Raw genomic sequence first — 20,969 nt, 5'->3', positions numbered from 1 at the left:
TTTTTTTAAAGTAAAAATACATATTAATCTAAAAAATAAAAATAAATAAAATGCTATTATATTATAATTTGAGATAATACTGGTTATTCGTGTGTATTTTATACCATTTATTCAAAGTGAATATTATAACGTAAATATTATATGTTTCGACCTACGATTAAGGTCCTCTTCAGTACAGAAATTTACTTAAAATATTAATTATAAAATTACATAAGGATAGCGCATACGAGTATGAACTATTAACGTATAAAATATGAAAAACCTATGATAGTGATATCCATAAGTTAATCTTGGTTATCAAATTACTAAGTTTACTAAAAAAGAAAAGAAAGAGTTTTTTTTTATTTTGAATTGAAGGACCAAAAGGAAATAAAAAATATTTTATATTGCTAATGAAGTCCGCAGAAAATATGATAAAATAAATTTACATGTCAAGAAAATCAACTGACTATCAAGATAGAACTGTTTCATTAAGATATGTTGTATTAGAGTGTTCCATTTACTGTGTAGTACAATTATGAATAATAAATTAAAAAGTTCATATAAATAATAATTAAAATCAAACTTTAGTTCACTTGAAACAAAGAGTTGTTAGACACGACCTAACTGTTTGGTAGACGAATGTAAAATGAAAATTGAGAGAAACAGTGGACAATAGAATATGTACAAAGACAATAAGTATAAATAATAAATAATAACCAAGGATAAATGATATAGATTAGAAGCATTACATCTCTGAAAAGATCTATATATAACGGATCGAGAGAAATGTATCATTTTGTAGATTCAGGCCTAGTTTTTGTTTTTTAATACGTATCATCTCTGACAACAATCTTTTTTGTAAAATTTGCTCTTTGTCTAAAATATGTACGTTATTCCAATCAAATTCATGAAATGAGTCATGCGATGTTGTGTGATAACAGAATGTTGGATCGTGTTTCTGTTAATATGACTCCTATGTTCACTTATGTGCGTTTTAAGGCATCTGCTTGTTTGCCCAACATACGACGATGTGATACGACGTATCACAGTCCTTGCAGTCAATCTTATATACAACATTAGATCTAGAAGATTGAGATAGCACATCTTTCTGGACTTTAATAAATTTATTAAGCTTATTTATGCCTCTATAGACTATTTATAAAAAGACTACTATACTTATACCCCTCCCGTTTCAATCGAATCCTGAACCGATCGACTGGGATCGGTTATTCAGGCTATATTCGTTCTCCTCCAACGAAGGCGATAGAGTAGTCACTGTGTACATTCCCGGAAACCCCACCCCTTATACCGTCCTTTACAAGCACCTCAACCTGATGTGTTCCTGCAACTATCCTCGCCTCCCATACCCGCCTTAACCTTTTCCTCTCCGCGCGCGCGCGCGCACGCACGCACACATCCATAAAATGTTAATTACATTTTTATATTAAAAAAAGATGGAAGAAGTCTATTATATATAACATTTTTTTTTATTTTTTCATTGTTAATAAACGTAACTTAGTGTATTTCCTTCTCTTTTATTAAAATCACCTCTCGCATTCACTTCCCTTTAATACCTGAGGTCGCACGAGGTCCAGTTCTGGATCAAAAGGATTAAGTTCCTTGACCTAAAAAGTAGGACGACGTTCGCACTGTCCATCGGAACAGATGTCATAGCGTCCCTTCGGACGTTGACCCATATTCCGGGAAAAGGTGCGACTCACAGGTTCGCCTTCGCGCGTATATCTGTGAGATATTTGAATCTAACCGTCCTTCCATACCCTCTTCATTCTCCCTCATTATCTCCTTGACCAAATTTTCAAGAGTTTGGACGTAACAGACCAAATGAATTTTTGGGGGGTCGTCCGGGATTACAAGTGCGATCTTAGGAAACGAGAATGAATACGAGAAATTCTGGCAATAAATTCGAAGTAGAAAGGCTTTATAAAACTGCTAAAGAAAATCTGAATAAGTTAAAGTCGAGTACACAAAACACATTACACACCTCCAAACCCCTTCAATCCTCCGAATTTGAATCTGAAGCGGCGGGTTTCTCTTTGAATGAATCAGAGATTTCAAATAATTCTAAAATCCTTGTGTTTGACAATTCCGCCGACTCAGAGGATATTATCACTCAACCCGCGCACGAATTCGATGATATAACGTTTGAAAATAAACGTAGAACAATTGTGGCTATCCCTAAATCGAGGGGACCTGATGAAACCAAAATTTATTTGCTACCTTAAAATACGCTGTCGAAGCTATACCTTTTTTCGATGGCAAAAACATCCCTTTAAACTATTTTATCGAAGGATGCGAGGAAGCAAAATCCATGTTACCGGATGAAGCTGAATCGCAATTTACAAAAATCATAAGGACAAGAAAGAATAGTGGGTGAAGTGCGCCGCATTATACAAGATCAAGACTTTAACAGTAGTAACAGGACAATTAACCAAATATTTAAAACAAGTTTATGGCACTTCAAAAAATATATACCAACTGCAAGGCGAATTAGGTCGTATTTACCAACAGAACGAGGAAGATGTAATCACATACGCGAATCGGGTAAAGATTTTAGGAAAACAAATAATGGAAGCCCATAAAATTTCGGGGAATGCCCTTTCCGATCAAAGTATTAAAATATCTTTAGAAAAAGACATGGGCAAGTGTTTTATTAGAGGAAATTGAGCAAAGAATAACAAGGAATTTAGGCGTTCAAGAAATAGTAGCCGACGCGTTACAAATAGAAAGAGAACTTCATTCGATGACAGATTTGCGACAGAATCAGGAAAGTACATCGAGCAAGACGCTGAATACGAATAAATTACGAAAAACCTGTCAGATTTGTTATAAAGAAGGACATTTAGCTTCAAATTAAATAATTAAGAGAATAATTAGAAAATTAAATAATTTTGGAATAGAGATTTTAATCTGCAAGAAACACGCGGACACATCGCTGACAAATGTCGACTTCGCGACTCTCAAGCACGACAATCCGTTAATATTTTACAGGGAACTAATATTATTTGTCAAATATGTCAAATATGTTCTAGATCAGGATATAACGCCAAAAATTGTCGAACTGATAATAACAATAGTCAGAATAAATCTTCTGTAATCTGTCAATGATGCGATAAGCCAGGTCATTCGGTCAATAAATGCTGGAAAAAGCAGAATGAGCAACATAACGCAGTTAATAAAGTAAAAATCGTCTGTCAAATCTGTAACAATTTTGGGCATAATGCTAAAAATTGTTGATCTAAGATAGGTCAAAACACTGCACCCTCAGACTCCTTATTCTGCCGGTATTGTAAAGGGCATCTCCTCGAAACTTGTGAATTACGAATCGCAAGCAATAACCGAAGAAAAATGAATGAACAGGGAAACTCCGGCGACCCCTCGAAATCGAGTGTGGCACAGGGGTCCGAACGAGTTTCACACCCGTCGACATCAAAAAAGATCCAGTAGGCAAAAACGCGTTAGAAATACGTCTCGTAACTGTAAATCTCGACAAGCATAGTCGCGTGCCTACCGTTCAGGTAAACTTTTACGAGTCAACACCACCCGTAGCTTTTATGTTAGATACCGGTTCCGGGCCAAACATAATCAAAGAAAATTTTCTAAGGACGTATTGTCAACTATAGCAATATTCTAAAATTAAATGGCATAAACGAATATCCCGTTTATACACTAGGAGAAATAATTTTACCCCTTTTTGGAGAAAATATTACATTCCATATTGTATCAGGTAATTTTCCAATCTTACAATCCGGAATATTAGGTAACGATTTCTTCCAACAGACTTCCTCGAAAATTGACTACGCGAAGGGATATCTAGATGTATCAGGAGTTAATATACCTTTCTTTTCACCAGAAACCATCATCGCACCACGATCAGAATCTTTATTTTATGTGAGAGTAGGAAATCCGGAGATAAAAATAGGATATATACCGAAATTAAAAATAGCACATGGAATCTACTTAGGAGATACAATAGTAGAAAACGTTTCTGGAAAAGCATATTTAAGCGTCATAAGCACGTTAGACGAAGAAGTTGAGGTACAAGTACCAACCTTGCGCCTCAAACCCCTGAATGAATTATTTGACAACGATAGTTCAAGCATTGAAATGCGTGGTAATCAAAACGAAATTATAAATGTACAAAGTTGTCTTACCCATCCAAGGGATATCCAAATCCATTTCGAAGACTTTAGTAACGATGCCAGTTCAAATAATGACGGAATTACGAACGGAGATGTTCTGAGATAAGAGTAACAGAAAAATAAATGAAAGTTTTGAGGTATTTGATGAGGATAAATCAATGAGAGGAATTAAAAAAATCAAGAAAAAATTCTATTCCAAATATTCATCGAGGGGAATATTTATATATCTCCCCCGAAATCCTAGAATCCAAAATCCTTGGAGAGGGAAGTTACCAAACCTCTCCTGAAAATTTAAATAATTCAAAAAATTTTGGAGAGGGAAGTTACCAAACCTCTCCTGAAGATTTAAATAATTCAAAAAGTTTTGGAGAGGGAAATTACCAAACCTCTCCTGGAGATTTAAATAATTCAAAAAGTTTTGGAGAGGGAAGTTACCAAACCTCTTCTGAAAATTTAAATAATCCCAAAAATTTTGGAGAGGGAAGTTACCAAACCTCTCCTGAAGATTTAAATAATTCATTAAATAATTCAAAAAATTTTGGAGAGGGAAGTTACCAAACCTCTCCTGAAAATTTAAATAATTCAAAAAGTTTTGGAGAGGGAAGTTACCAAACCTCTCCTGAAGAATTAAATAATTCCGGAATTGCAGAGGAAAGTTTCCATACTTCCCTGTTAAATTCTACTCCTGTCAATTGCAAGGAGGGAAATAACCTCGCTATACAATGCGACTCAATTCTATCAAAAGGGGCCAAAGGCAAAGAGCTCCACTCTAGAAAAAATTAAATTACCAAGGGTTGGAATTCCCGCAAAAAATTATAATCATCAAAAAGATTCCTCTCATATTACTATCGATGAACTTCTAGAAAGAATGCAATCATGTAAGCCTCATATAAATGTTCGTAATTCAAAGGAGAATAAACCATCTTCAAAAATCCTGGCGTCAACAAAATCAATCTCAAGAAATGATAAACAAATTTATGCGCAAACGTAAGTCAAAATATAAGGAAAGAACTGAACAAGAATGTCGAGATGAACTTACGAAAAATATTCCACGCGAATGCTTAGCTGTATCAGAAAAGATTGGAAAGAATAGACTTACAGAAATTATAGAACTATTGCGTTTGGAGCATTTGAGTGAAAACGAAAAAACAAGTGTAATGAAACTTATAATTGACAGCCAGGACAGATTTCACATCCCTGGAGAAAAGTTGTCAGCAACAAAAATTTTACAACACCAAATATCTACCACGGATCGACTTATAAATACGAAACAATACAGATTCCCGCAAATTCATAAAGAAGAAATAAATAGACAGGTAGAAGAACTGTTAGAAGGAGGCATTGTAAAACCTTCTCAATCACCGTATAATACGCCTATATGGATAGTTCCCAAAAAGGAGGACACAAAGGGAAACAAACGGTGGAGAATGGTATAGATTTCCGAGCCCTAAACGAAAAAACTGTCGGGGACGCTTACCCGTTACCTAACATTATCGATATTCTGGATCAATTAGGCGGAGCGCAATATTTCTCAGTATGCGACTTAGCATCCGGATTTCATCAAATAAAGATGGATCCTGCTAACAGCCATAAAACTGCGTTTACAACTCCTTTCGGTCATTATGAATTTGATCGAATGCCTTTCGGATTAAAGAATGCGTCCGCTACTTTTCAACAGTTAATGGATTTAGTATTATCAGGATTGCAAGGCGAAGAACTATTTATGTATATGGATGACATTGTCATCTACGCTACTTCATTAGAAGAACACGAAAGGAAGTATAATTTGTTGATAGAGCGATTGCGCAAAGCTGATTTAAAATTACAGCCTGACAAATGCGAATTCTTGAAAACCGAAGTCACTTATTTGGGGCACATAATTAGTAAGGATGGAGTTAAACCCGATCCGAAGAAATTAGAAGCTGTAAGGCAATTTCCAAGGCCCAAAACGCCGAAAAATATCAAACAATTTCTTGGATTAGCCGGGTATTACTGAAGATTTATACCAAGTTTTTCAAAATTAACCAAATCCCTCACCAATTTGTTAAAAAATGACACTAAATTTGAATGGACAATAGATCAAGAAGGCTCCTTTCAAGCATTAAAGGAAAAATTATGCGAAGAATCTGTCTTGCAATCCCGATTTTTCCAAACCTTTTATATTAACTATTGATGCTTCCGGAATAGCGATTGGAGGCATCTTATCACAAGGAGAAATAAATAAAGATCGACCGATAGCATACGCTTCGCGAACTTTGACCGAAAACAAAATAAAATACGATACTTATGAGAAGGAAGCTTTAGCCATAGTATATTGTGTCAAGCATTTTAGACCTTATCTATATGGACGGAAATTTACTTTGGTTACGGATCACAAACCTTTTCTCTGGTTTAAAAATGCACAGGACGCAAACATGCGAATATATAATACTACGATGGAGATTAAAATTAGCTGAATACGATTAAATGGTATATAAAGCAGATAAAACTAACGATAAATGCCGATGCATTGTCACGAAATCCGATAGACCTTGAAGAAGCAAACTGCAATATAATTAATCATCACAAGCCTTTGAATCTTAACGATCCAAAGGATGCAGAAATGATTTCTAAAATGTTAGAGGAATCAGATGAGGAAGACGAAGAGGACGAAGATTTTAAATTATATTTGACTGATGACGAACCACTTGAAGAGTTATTTCCAGACGATCATCCTCTTGAGGAGGATACGAATTCAGCATCTCTTACACGAAAGGAGACAGAGAAACCACAAGAGCCGCAAACTATGGAAAAGGCTATAACGCGCAATATTCCTCAAAGTAATAAAATTCAGACTCGAAGCCAAACAGCAAAAAATAGAGACGCCCAGCAGGATAAGCAACCCAGAGATTTCCCACAACAAGAGAATGAGACGGAAAGAGCAAAAGACAAAAATGATTCATTGGACGGAGAAGGCGATGTAAAAAGTGACAATGAAGAGGAAAATCAAGAAAAGGAAGAATTTGAAGAAGGACATAAAATTCAGAAATTAAAATGAAAAACAGGGCCTATTATTGTTAACGATCAAATAATCAAAAACAATATTCTCGATTCTCGCGATCTATTATTTTTGCGAAAGGACAACGTTGCATATTTTATCGACACCAATGGGAGACCGTTGGACTCAGATTCATAAAAACTGTTTGAAAGAAATGAGATCCCTCGCTTAGAAGATCTCGCTCTGGGAAAAGCCAAAGTCGTAAAATACAAAAAATACTACCATTTAGCCTTGCCTATCAGCGAAGGGCAACGTGAGGGACCGACGATGACCCAGATTTCCGTCGTAATAAAAGATTTACGGTCTGTCACTGAAGAATTAAAATTAGAGAGACTATTAGCATTGCAAAAACCGATCATTAACAACGTGCCATGGAGCAATATCAAAACCGCATTGCAATTAGTTTTTGTGGATTCAACAACTAAATTAATTATAAGTAATGGACTAGTGAAATACTCACCTAAAGATCTTCGATCTACGATAATCGGAGAAATGCATTGCTTACCTACGGGAGGACACCGAGATGTCACAAAGACTTACAGCAGAATAAAACACAAATATCATTGGGAAAATCTAAAGACAGATGTTCAACGATATATACAACAATGTTTACAATGTCAGTTAAAAAAACTAGTTCGAGTAAAAACCAAACAACCTATGATAATCACGGATACACCAGGATCGTCTTTTGACAAAGTAGCCATGGATATTGTAAAACCTTTACTTAAAACTGAAAGAGGTAACGAATATGTCTTAACCCTGCAAGATTAACTAAATTTTGCATGGGAATACCCTCGGATCAAACATCAGAGACAATAGCAGAAGCCTTTGTCGATTTATTTGCAAATTATTTGCACAGATTTATTTGCGTATTAGGAGCACCTAAAGCTATATTAACCGATCAAGGGAGAAATTTTATCAGTGAATTAATGAAGAAAATAGCAAAAATATTCAGAATCCGTAAATTCCGTACAACTGCATTTCACCCTCAAATGGATCCTTGGAACGATCACATTACGCATTAGGAGAATACTTGAAACAATACGCAAACGAGCAGAAATAATGGGACAAATGGATTGGCTTAACCATGTTTAATTACAACACTAGCGTCAATGAGGCTACAAAACATACTCTATACGAACTAGTTCAGTAAAATAGCAAGAGTACCGTCAAATGAGCTCTTCAACCCTGAAGACAAATTAGCTAATTACGATGATTATCTAATAAATTTAGTTATGCAACTCCATGCAATCCAAACAAATGCTCGTGAAAATGTCATAGAAGCAAAGTTAAATAAAAAAAACATTACGACAAGAAAATTAATCCACAGACATTCAAGCCTGGAGATCACGTATTTTTATTAAAGGGACCAAAACCCGGAAAATTTGGAGATCAATATACGGACCTCATGAAGTCTTGAAAATTTTAAACAAAAATAATGTTAAAATTAAAATAAAGAAAAATAGTCGCATCGTTCATCCTAATCGCTTGTGAATTTCTCACATTAAATCAGTTCATAATAATTAAACAAATCAAATCGACATTTCAGGTGATGGATTGCTGCATCAAAGGAATAACCGTTATATTTATATTAATAATATGGACTCAAGGAACTTACGGAATAATAGGATGTGGCTCCGCAGCAGCAAATTTAACTACATTATCATTATTAAACGTTGAAGAGTGTGATATTCTCCCACAGAATGTAAACTCTAGCAAAATCTATATACAAGTACTTCAACTCAACGACTTTTAATCTGTGAAAGTAATACAATGTAAAGTCGAAATAGATCGTACAGTAAAAAGATGTGGAATATTTTCACATACGATGGACATATATAACGGACAATTCTCATACATAGCCGATGTATCTCGTAATGCATGTCGACGCATGCATACCTACGGAAGCTTCGAAATAGCCGGAACTCACATAACAGGTCTGCTATCTAATCAGACTGCATCACGTCCAATATTTTTGGCCGGGCATGTTGACAATGACAGTGTATGTACCAGCAGTGCTTATTCCAATCCTTACGGAAATTGGGAAAATGTCATTGTATTAGGCAGCCTCAAAATTACTTTACAAGATTACATCGCTGACGTTCAGATAAATACAAATCGTGTACATCTCAGATCAGGAGTAACCTGTGAACTGAGTTTCACTCATTGCACTGACATAGAGGGAGGGGATACCTTTTGAGATCTCGTATCTATCGATCATTGCAGAGGTTCCGATTATGGCGTACTATACAATGGATACGCTAATAAAATACTTGATGCTACCAATGAGCGATCTCAAACGGTCTACTCAATAACCACGTCCAATATGATTCTCTCTTTAACTAGAACATATACCACTGTACATATACCACTGGATATAGCACTGGAACATATACCACTTGTGGATATACGCTTACCAGAACCGAACATCCGAAATTAATAATTTTCGAGACGACGTTTGGTGCCGAAGTTTTTAAAAGCTCTGGCTTCATAGCAGTAAACATGGATATTTTCACATACGTAAATTTAAAATTCGTATACGTGGAAAGACATGTACGCACTCAAATAAATCAACTATACAGAAATATATTATTGCAACAATGTCAACTTGAATATCGTATGATGCAGAATGCGTTATCCATAGCCGCTGATAGATTGCCTGACGTTTTCGCGTATCATTTTATGAAGGGACCTGAATATATTTTTGGCAGGAGAAGTAATTCACATGGTGAAATGTGTATCGATCGAAGTAAAATTAGCTCGAACCACAGAATGTTACGAGCAGTAATACGAGGAAATGAGACATATTTTTTGACCCCGCAAACGCATGTATTAATTCGTCACGGAACTCAGATTACCTGTAATTCTTTTGCACCTATCATGTACCTCTTGGGAGACTCATGGTATTAAAATAATGCCTAAACCAGTGGAGACATTACTACCCACCATTATGAAGCCTTCAACTAAACCGTCATGGAAATACACCAGTCCAGGAGCACTAGTGACCAGTGGAATATATTCACAAAGCGATCTGGAAGAACTCAAGGATCACATAATGTTCCCCGCGGAGCGACCTGCAATCCTCAATACCATGGCATATTAGGGCGCTCAACTATAATAAAGGATCACTCTCTAATCTTACAGACGAAGCATCAATAGAAAGAATCGCTATTTCCGCTTGAGAAAAATTTTGGAACAAATTTTTAATCTTTGGCAATATCAGCGCTGGATTAATCGGAGTATACCTAATTGTTAGATTTATCAAACTGCTGTTAGACACATTCGTACATGGATACGCTCTACATACTGTGTACGGTTGGTCGGTGTACCTACTGGAAGTCGTATGGGATTCACTTACTCAACTTTTATTACTTTTATTATTTTTTTATCTAGGAAGGAATAAAACTGGAGATATAAATCCTAGCGCTCCAGATTTCGAATTACAAGAGTATAATGAGACTAAACTAACCTATTTATCCTCTCCTTCTCCTGAGGAAAGAATCCACCTATACTCTTGAATTGAAGGGAAAATCCGGCACAATTTACAATTTTCTTTTCCTCTCTCGAAAAAAAAAAGAAAAAAAATTTAAATAATAATAAAAATAAATAAATAAATAAATAAATAAATAAATAAATAATTCCATTAATTTATAAAAATTCTCCAGTAAAAATTGACAAATCTTAGCGTTAACTAAATTATATGCGCAGGAGTATTTTGCAATGAGCACCTAAGTACTTTAATTGCATTATTATAAATAAGCATAACAAGGAATACGAAAGAATTCCGAAACCCTATCTTTCTTTTCTGCTTCTTAATGACATGAGCTATAAATTCACGGACGGATATCAAAATGTTAATCCTTTTTATAATGTAATACGCGTATATGTATACTAGGATATTGACATCTATTTGTAAAAGGGAAGGACGAAAGAATTGAGGAGGCGAATTTTAGAAACGTGCTATTCTTTCCTGCTTCTCTAATAAACCAAGGGACGCACATGTAAGGAATAACACTTAAATGTGGGTCCGACGTTACCATGTAGTCAAACCTATCAAGTTGTCGAAAGAAAAAAATCGATACCTTTTTTTTTTTGCAAATGTTGCGTTCTCACACCCCAACATTTGTCTAAGGCTAGGGGTGTTACGTCCTACAGACGCCACGATTCTTTCCTTCGGCTCTACGTCGCAACTATGGTTGGCGTCTGCGAGACTCGAGCGGAGCCTTCTGATAACGGTCTGACAGAATTAAAAAGAGGGACCGGAGGCTTCACAAAAACTCGTAAATGCCAATCAACCCGGAAGGAATAACAACCTTAATGCAGGCCCGAAAAGAGACAAGATTGCAAAAGACATTATAAATGTACCGAAGTCACGCAATAGTAAAAATCTAAGCTTTGTCGTGTGAGACTGACCAAAAATTTCATCTTAGGAAAACAGGCGCCACGTCACGCTTAAAAAATTATAAAACGCATAACTTCCCACGGTAGCATTATCTAAGATCAGACTCGCAGCTGACAATGGTAGCCCTGCAAACCTAGTGCATGGTAACCATCTGTTTATCTAGCCATATTTTCCGCGAGAATAACAGAATTCGTCATCCGTTTGGAGCAATCTTGGCTCTTTAAGGAAAAACATAAATCACTTTTTTTCGCGGTATAAATAGAGACCCCGCGGTCGTACAGAATTTTAAACCACTCGGTCCACGTCAGTGAAGTTCGCGATCCAAACTATTGTTGCGGTCAATACGAAAATCAAGCTAACTCGGTTCACATCAGTGCAGTCCACGAGTTGACCTATTGTCGCGGGCAGTGCGGAATTTACTAAAACCCGCGCTAATCACGCCAGTTCGTGGTTCCATACGAGTGCGAAGTTGTGGGCAAATCGGTACTGGAATCATTAGGCATACGTCACTGCGACTGCCCTTTTGACGCTCTCCGCGGACGACGGATCTCCTTTGACGAATCACTAACCTACCCGATATCTTGGAGGCAGCTAACAGTAAGTCGCTATTCCTTCCAGTCGATCCCCTCGTTTCCCTGCATGGAAACATATACATTTGTACCTATATACACATGCGCGCATTTCCAACGAACATACACACACGTCATTTTAATCCTTCGGTTTGTAATGCGTACCATTAGAAGATTCTCTATGTCCAGAGGAGTAGGCGGAACTATCCCCTTGGGTCACTCACAATCGCGCCGCCACAACCTGACGAGCAATTTAGCGAGATCTCCTACTCACCAACATTAGAGACACAACCCTTAGATCTCACCTCTCCTTCTGTCATCGATTCTGCTATTCGGGAAATCCTGAATTATTTCCCCCCTCTTCTTGAGGAACAATTCCCTCCCCCTCTTTCTCGCAAAGAAAGATTTCCTCTCCCTCCTCCCTTGGATCAACTCCCAACCCCCCGTTTCAACCGAATCCCGAACCGATCGACTGATCGGTTATTTAGACTATATTCGTCCCCCTCCAACGAAGGGAATAGAGTAGTCACCGTGTACATTCCCGGAAATCCCATCCCTTACATCGTCCTTTACAAGTACCTCATCCCGATGTGCTCCTGTAATACTTTCCTCGCCTTCCATACCCGTTAACCCTTTCCTCTCCACGCACACACACGCACACACATATATGCACACACCCATAAGGTATTAATTATATTTTTATATAAAAAAAAGGATGGAAGAAGTCTATTATATGTAACATTTTTTTTATTTTTTCATTGTTAATAAACGTAACTTACTGTATTTCCCTCTCTTTTATTAAAATCATCTCTCGCATTCAGTTCCCTCTAATACCTGAGGTCGCACGAGGTCCAGTCCCGGATCAAAAGGATTAAGTTCCTTGACTCAAAAAGTAGGATCGACGTTTGCACTGTCCATCGGAATAGATGTCATAGCATCCCTTCGGACCCATATTCCGGGATTGAAAAGGTGCGACTCACAGGTGTTCGCCTCCGCGCGTATACCTGTGAGATTGAGTCTATCCGTTCTTCCATACCCTCTCCATTCTCCCTCATTCTCCTTGATCAAATTTTCAAGGGTTTGGACGTAACAAGATATTAAATTGAGTATTTCCATATTATCCTTTGCCCTGAAACTTATTTTGAATATAATTACGTTTTCTGATATTTATCCAGAAAATGCCTGCTTTTAAAGTATGGAATGTGTACAGGAATTCAAAAACATTCCATCTTTATCAAAGAATATGAAAGGATTTATCAAACTCTTATCAGAGATGCATAAAGATTGATATTATATTACTAGGTTTAAATTATTGAAATTTTTTTTACATTCTAGTATCGCAAAAATTTCAAATAAAAGGCACAGTATTAGTTGTAGAAAGTGATGGAACAGTTGTATTTGTAGATGAAGATGAATCTCTTATTTTTTATGAAAAAGATATTTATTCTTTTGTTGGAGAGTGAAAAATGGACTGCAGCATTCCATCCAGTAGAAACATCTACACCTGCACCATCGGAATGTGGTACTGTGGAAACTTATATTGTAAGCGAAAAAATGGTGAACTACTCCAGGAAAAAGATCCCACTGATGCTCCTACAAACTCGCAATCATCAAGTGAATTATGATCAATAAATTACGAAATTATCTGGAAAAATTTCAATATACTATTTCACAAATTTCGAAATATGACAGAATGATATGACAGAAGCTAAAAAACCAATATCTTTAGATATTTTAAAAACTAACAGCAAAGTTGTTCAGACATGGCTTGAATGACGTAGGCGTATTCAAACTCAAATTGTACATATTATTGTGGATGTAATGCGTCATATTAAGTCTAAAATTTCGTTAAATGCTTTTAAAAGTACAGTTTATAAGTTAAGTGAGCGATATCCAATGTTCAAAGATATTGATTCTGAGACAACGAAATTATCGGAGATGTTTTACTTTAACTCATGGAACGTAACACCTATTTAAATAGGTCGTAAATGAAAATGTACCACAGCTGGAAAAATTCCAGGAAAAAAGTTAAAAATAATTGGGATCCAATAGAACCTAACTACGAAAATTTGAATCAGGAAAATTTAAAATATTCCTCGAATGCTGTAAAAGAAATAGACGAAAATTTTCATCAATATTTGGAAAATTTCTATTTAGGCATAAGGATAATAAATAATAATGAACCTTTGAAAGATTTTAAATCAATGGCCAATTCTACAGAAATCAAAAAATACTTTCTATTGTGGCACTTTCAAAATCTAACCAAAGTGGATTTAATAATGATAGGAATTAAAATCAATTCAAGGCTAAGAAAATAATTGAATTTGGAGTACAAAATAAATTACACCACTCTGAAGATAACATTGAATCTGGATTTGCAGTTTTACAAATATTTTCCAAATACTTCAAAGAAGATATAGGAAAATCTATTTTTGAAGTAAAAGTACGTTCCAATTTAAGTGGTTTATAAATAGCTTCATGGTTTCATTTATCAATTTTGTCAATTAACGTAATTAAAAAAAAGTTCATACTTATTTTTTCAATTTTGTACTTATTAAAACTCTATTTTGACAAATTCATCCCAAAATTCAGATCAAAACAATAAATTTCACATGTTGACAAATAGATTAATAAAATATACTTAAATACAATATATTATATATATACTATATATGTATATATATATATATATATATATATTGTGACGTGCGTTTTCCGTCCGTCACAAGGGCCGCATGGTCTGACCGAACAGTGCAGTCTAGCGTCTTGAGTTCTCTCACATTTTGGGGGGGCGGACGCACCTGCGCCTTTTCCGCGACGTTGTTTGCGTGCCTTGTGCCACGTCGCCGTTTTCGTTTTCCTTTTTCTGTGTATTCCCGTACAGAGGGGCCGGCGACTCCCGCGATCTTGGCAGATTGACGCCACCTCACCGGAGAAGAAGAAGAACGACCAGGAATGGGAGTCGAGAGACAACCGCTGCTGACGGACCCGCCGGGACGCACGACACCTGATTATTACGCCCTTTTTGTGGTCGCAAGGCATTTCCTATCGCACCCTCCTCCAGGCGCAAAGCGGACCGAGAGTTGGAATGACAGGACGGGGGTGGCCATTCTACGCCCCAAGGACGGCGAGAGCCCCGAACAGGCATCTCGAGGCCACAAGGCAGCCTGAAAAGGATCCTGCGGCCTCTCGAATTTCGCGCGCCAGGACATGCGACACGGGCATGACGCGGTTCCCGCGATTAGCAGAGCCGCGGAGCCACGCGCCAATCAGACGCGATAAGGCCCCCTCGCGGGGATAACGAGCCCTGCGTGCATCCGGGAGGATTAGCGCCCGGCACTTGTGCTATGGCTCGCTTGGCGAAAGCACGTGAGAGGACGCAGGGCGTAAAACAGAGGAGAGCCTTCCGAAGACGACCCGAGCACCTGCGGGGGAGTCACGATGAGACAAGCGTTACAACTGTACAGTCGCCGGTTTCCGCGTCCGGGAGGCGTAGTTTTATCTGAATTCTATCGGGCGTATGATAGTGCACGTGGATTGCCATGCATTAGATTTTCGCGGGATTCGAGTATGCGTGTCGCCTCCCGGAACGGCCCCTTATCGTCGGGATAATCCTACTGTGTCCGCCAAGGCCACAGCCTCATCATTCGTTGCAGATTTCTATCGCGGATCATATGTTGCGTCGAAGTTCCACATCGTAAGATTGTCGCGTATCGTGTCGTCTCGGACGCCTGTAGCGTAAGATTTACATGTTTTGTTAGGGCGTCGGCCCCCTGTGTCGTAGCTGTTATCGATAATTTATATTAGGTTGGTGCGTATGAAATGTCGAATTTTTAAATGAATATATAAAACTGCATATCTTTTTTCAAAAACTGTTTATTTAATCAAAATATGCTTCATTTGTTTCAATACACTTTTCCCAACGAGATTTTAATGCATAGATACCTGTCTTAAAGAAATTCTGATCTTTAGAATCAATAAACTCTGATATGGAATTTTTCAGGCTTCATTTTCTGTCTTCATTTTCATACTGTTTAGCCAGTAAAAACTGTTCTAAATGTTTTAAAAAATGAAAGTCGGTTGGCGAAAGATCCGGAATTAGCTGGGTGTTGCAAAATTTCATATTTTAATTCATTTAATTTCGCAATTGTTTTGTACGACGTATGCGGCCGAGCGTTGTCGTGGAGAAGTATTGGGCCATGCCGATTAACAAGTGATGGGCGTAATTTTCAATTTTTCATGCATTTCATTAATGTACTGGCAGTACTTTTCGGCTGTAATTGTCTCCCCAGTTCGAAGGAATGAGTAATTACTCCAGTCACATTCCACCAAACTGTTATTAAAATTTTCCGTGGATGAAGTGATGGCCTTGGAGTATAAGCACAAGCCACATTCCTATCAAGCCACCGAGCACACCTTTTCCTATTGTCGTAAAGAACCCATTTTTCATCACAAGTAATAATCCAATCGAAAAATGGCTCTCGATGAAATCGGGTTAGTAATGATAAGCATACATTCAATCGATCCAGCTTATTTCGCTCGGTTAGTTCATGCGGTACCCATTTATTCATTTTTTCACCTTGCCAATTTCAGAAAGGTGTTGCAATATCGTTGTATGGTCAACTTTCATTCTGGTAGCAAGTTCCCTTGTAGATATAGTTGGATTCGTTTCCACCAATACTTTCAGAGCATCATTTTTCACAGATGTTTTGGGTCTTCCACGTGGTTCATTTTGTAGGGAAAAATCACCGAAATTTTTCAAACCAACGCTGCACTTTTCGATCGTTAACAGTATTCTCCCCAAATCCTGGTTTATATTGCGTGCAGTTTTTGCAGCATTATTACCAAGTTTATATTTATATAAAAAAATTACATGAATATCAGTTGAATTCATATCCTTACGAAATTCAAAACAAATAACAAAATGGAACACTTTTGAGAAAATCTTCTTTGTTGAAATGTGACTCTGGCAATGGACAATACGACTATAAACGAGGTTATGCCAAAAACAAAAGCATAACGAAAACAGGGAGACAAACGTTCATATGTAAAGAAAATCCGACATTTCATATGCACCAACCTAATAATAGCAATTGGTAATTGTGCGTGTTTTGTCATATTGAGACTGCGTAGTGTCGAGTTTACATGTATTCGATCTTTCTCAGATGAGCGGCGCGAGGCCCCGCAAGAGCGCACGAGGTCACGCCGTGCCCGCGCTACAATCGTTGTCGAATTCTGTAGTATTTTCGAAGCGGTGAAGTCTTGTTCGTATAATTCGCGAGAGTATCTCTGTGTGGCGTGAGCTCATGTCACGGGAATCTAACGAAGTGGATACGTCTAGCATGCAGCTGAGGCCCGCGTAAAGCCGTTATCGCGCTCAATCCGAACTTATCGTTGCAATATTATCGACAGATGTAAACGCAAGTCGAAGACTTATTTAATATACGTGTTAACTTTGTTATTGTTAATTCTGGTGTGTTTTATTGCTGTCCCTATTCGCTCCTTCAAACGATTCGCTATCCTTGACTATGAACCGCCCCCTCTGCCATTTCCGAGGCTGAACTACCGGTTGAGAGCCCATCGACGTTCACAGCTCGTCTGAATATTGCATGAAGAAAGTATCGCGTAATTTTGAAAAAGAGTGGCACGCTCGCTCGTGCCTGGCGCCCAACTATCGTTTTGCGATTGTGTGTCGCTCCTAAGAGCGACCGCGCGAAGACACATTTCTACCGTGTCTCGTAACGCCACCCGTCATCCGATTGCATAGGGAAACTTCAGCTGTGAATGCGCGACGAAGTTGCGCCACGCTCGTGAATGCGGTTGCAATATATATATATATATATATATATATATATATATATATGTATATATATATATATATATATTGAATTTTTATAATTCGAATTAATTAGCGTATTTTTTAATTTTTGTCTTATCGTTGCAACAATTAATAGCCGTATGTAATTTTTGATTTTAAAGATTCTATGTTATTTGTTATTTTTAACCATTGGCTGCATCGTGATCCTAATATAATTGTTGTAAATAAATATAGTCAAAATTTATGCTATTTCTGGACAAAAATGCGTTTTGACTAAATTATTATTAATATTAAAATGTTTAAATACTATAACACTAAAAATGTTTAATTACTATAATTTGGGCATTTATTTAGAACATCTTAAAACTTTGTTTCAGAATTTTTAAAAATTTTTTCGCGATATTATTTTTTACTATAAATTAATAATTTTTAAAAATTAAAAAATTCTATATTATTTGATCGCTATGTTGAAATGATTATTTTAGTTACAAATTTTTGATTTTTTGTTTGTAATTAGTGACTTGAAAAATCTCTGGATACAATGTTTAAAAAAAATCAATCTGATACAAAATTTCGGTTTAAAGAGTTAAGAAAGAAGACTGTCTAACTTTTAACTATGCTACCGTATCGTTGCAATAATGAATCAACCATTGAAAACCACGTTTCCATTTTCACGTTTCACAAAGAAAATTCAATTTTTATTTGTTCATTTTAGATACTGCAACTTAATTTTATTTTTCTCTTAGGAAGAATCACTCAAGAAGTGTTCCCTTCATTTGAAATATGCAGCCCTTGCATTACTAAAATTGGTGAGCAAAGACTATTTTACTCTTCAAGTTACAAAATTTGTATTAAGTCATCTTCTTATCTTGAGTCATCTCTTAATTCTATTCTCAACTAATAAATAATTAAAAATTCTGACAAAATTACAGATACACAATGGATAGGTACAAATAGATAGTGAAAAATGTTAAAAGCTCATGAATTCGTTAATAAATGTTGAATAATGATTTTCTCGAAAATGACACAATTTCATTACCAATTTCGATTTATCTTATGGATATCTGTGAACTTTTAAAAAGTCACAAGTGACATCCGTCACTTTGCATAAATTTTATAGATTTCAATATGAAAATTCCAAAATTTTTTTTGAAAAACCATCCACTTGGTTCAAAATATATTTTACCAAATTTTATTTTACTTATAGTTTTTTTATACAAATATTTTGACAAAGATTATGGTAATACCTTATTAATTTGTCCTAAATCTTAAACTAACAGTTTTATAACGTTTTTCAGATAAAGAAAATCACAAAAACTACAAAGTGGTAATTGAAAAAGATATTTTTAGCAGCGTCGATACCTTCGATATAGCTCTAGAAATGGCATTTGATGCTTTTTATGTTTTTAACTTGGAGTATCCAAAAAATAATAGTGCTACGTTAGAAATAATTCAATGGTACTTCTTAAAAATCCACTCGGACCAAGATTCAAGATCAAAGGAACACAGTGTAAAAAAAAAAGATCATCAGTTTAGTGACAAAACTCTTCTGAAGCAATATGTTATTTCAAAATTTATATTTACGAATATACTTATTAGGTGTTGGAATTAATTCGTAGCGTTTTACAAGTGATGGGAAGTACTTTCATTAATGTATTTTTTAATGCTCATGTGAAATAAATAACATTCTTTCATTAAAAAACGCTACGAATTAATTCCAACACCTAATATAATAATTATATTTACGAATATATTTAATCTTTTTGTGTTTAAGTTTGCAATATTCTATGATAATGTACAAACAAGATGTTTATATTGAGTTTGTGATATTAACATAAAAAAAAGAAGTTTATGTTATACAGTTATAGTGACAGAAACAAATTTATTTGTAAAACTTCAGAAGCAGAAATATATTAGTTTTGTTCGTATTTGATTTTGACACAAAATCTTCTATATCTACATAATACTGTAACATCGCTACATAGTTGAAAAAAATGTTTTGAATTTAACATAAATCGCATGTCCCAAACGGATCACTTCAATTTTTGTGTTAATTAAACATAATATGAGTATGAATGATAGCACTGATACTATGTTTATATTTCAACAAAAATGGAATGTAATCTTGAATAAAACTTGAAGAGAATTATGTACAATCAACATAATTATTATAATTAAATTTAACATATAAATGTTCTTTTTACATTACACAAATGTAACTATTCAAATGTTTTAAAACAATGTGATTAAAAAGGCATACACGAGCGCAAGATGTTAGTAGCGAAATATTTTATTTATATTTTAATAGATTACCATAGAATAAAAACAATACAATAGAATAGACGTTTCGGCCTTATATCAGGCCATCTTCAGTATTACAAAATTAATGTGTTATAACTTTCATACATATTGAGAACACCTAATTTCGAATAAATTTTATTCACGTTATAATAATGAGATAAAACATTTTACACGCTCGATTACAATTATATTTTCGAAGCACTTGTCGCTCAGGTTATTGTTATAAAAAATTTTTTTAGTCCATAAAATCATATCAAATACTCCAATTGTCGTTTTTTTATCACAACAATTAGTCGAACTTATTGAAACACATAATTTCCAGATTCTATTAAATGTGAAATTTATTAATAATGTTAATAGTTTTCCAATTGAAAAAATAAATTTAACTGTGATATATATCTAAATTATGATGCCTGTGTTAACAATAAGTTGATTTGTGGAATCCAAGACTTGGAAAACTATATTGAACTGCTCAAGAGTCGAAAATAAAATATCTAACTCTAATCATGAAAAACGTTTTATATAGTCTATAATGTTTTATAAGTCTCGCGAGTGAAAAATTCTAGAATTATGTGGAAGAAGTTGTGTTTAATAAGGACAAGTATGTTTCTGGTAATTTTTCCGTGTCATTTTGTTTATTTATTCCGTTATTTTGTTTCTTTATGAAAATCATTTCTGACGTTAGTCTCTTTTGAAAGAA

General features: G+C 35.6%; 1 protein-coding gene and 1 pseudogene across 28 annotated transcripts in view; one reads left to right on the top strand and one right to left on the bottom strand.

The window, feature by feature from the left end:
- pHCl-1 (pH-sensitive chloride channel 1) overlaps positions 1-20,969 on the bottom strand; it is a 673,866-nt gene that overhangs the window by 85,684 nt on the left and 567,213 nt on the right. The gene's annotated exons all lie outside the window — the stretch shown is intronic.
- Positions 7,447-12,119, top strand: LOC147910805 (uncharacterized; annotated as a pseudogene).

The sequence above is a fragment of the Acromyrmex echinatior genome, chromosome 1, assembly GCF_024713525.1.
Source record: "Acromyrmex echinatior isolate Ae372 chromosome 1, ASM2471352v2, whole genome shotgun sequence".
Taxonomy (NCBI): Eukaryota; Metazoa; Arthropoda; class Insecta; order Hymenoptera; family Formicidae; genus Acromyrmex; species Acromyrmex echinatior.
This window is presented reverse-complemented; position numbering and strand designations above follow the sequence as displayed.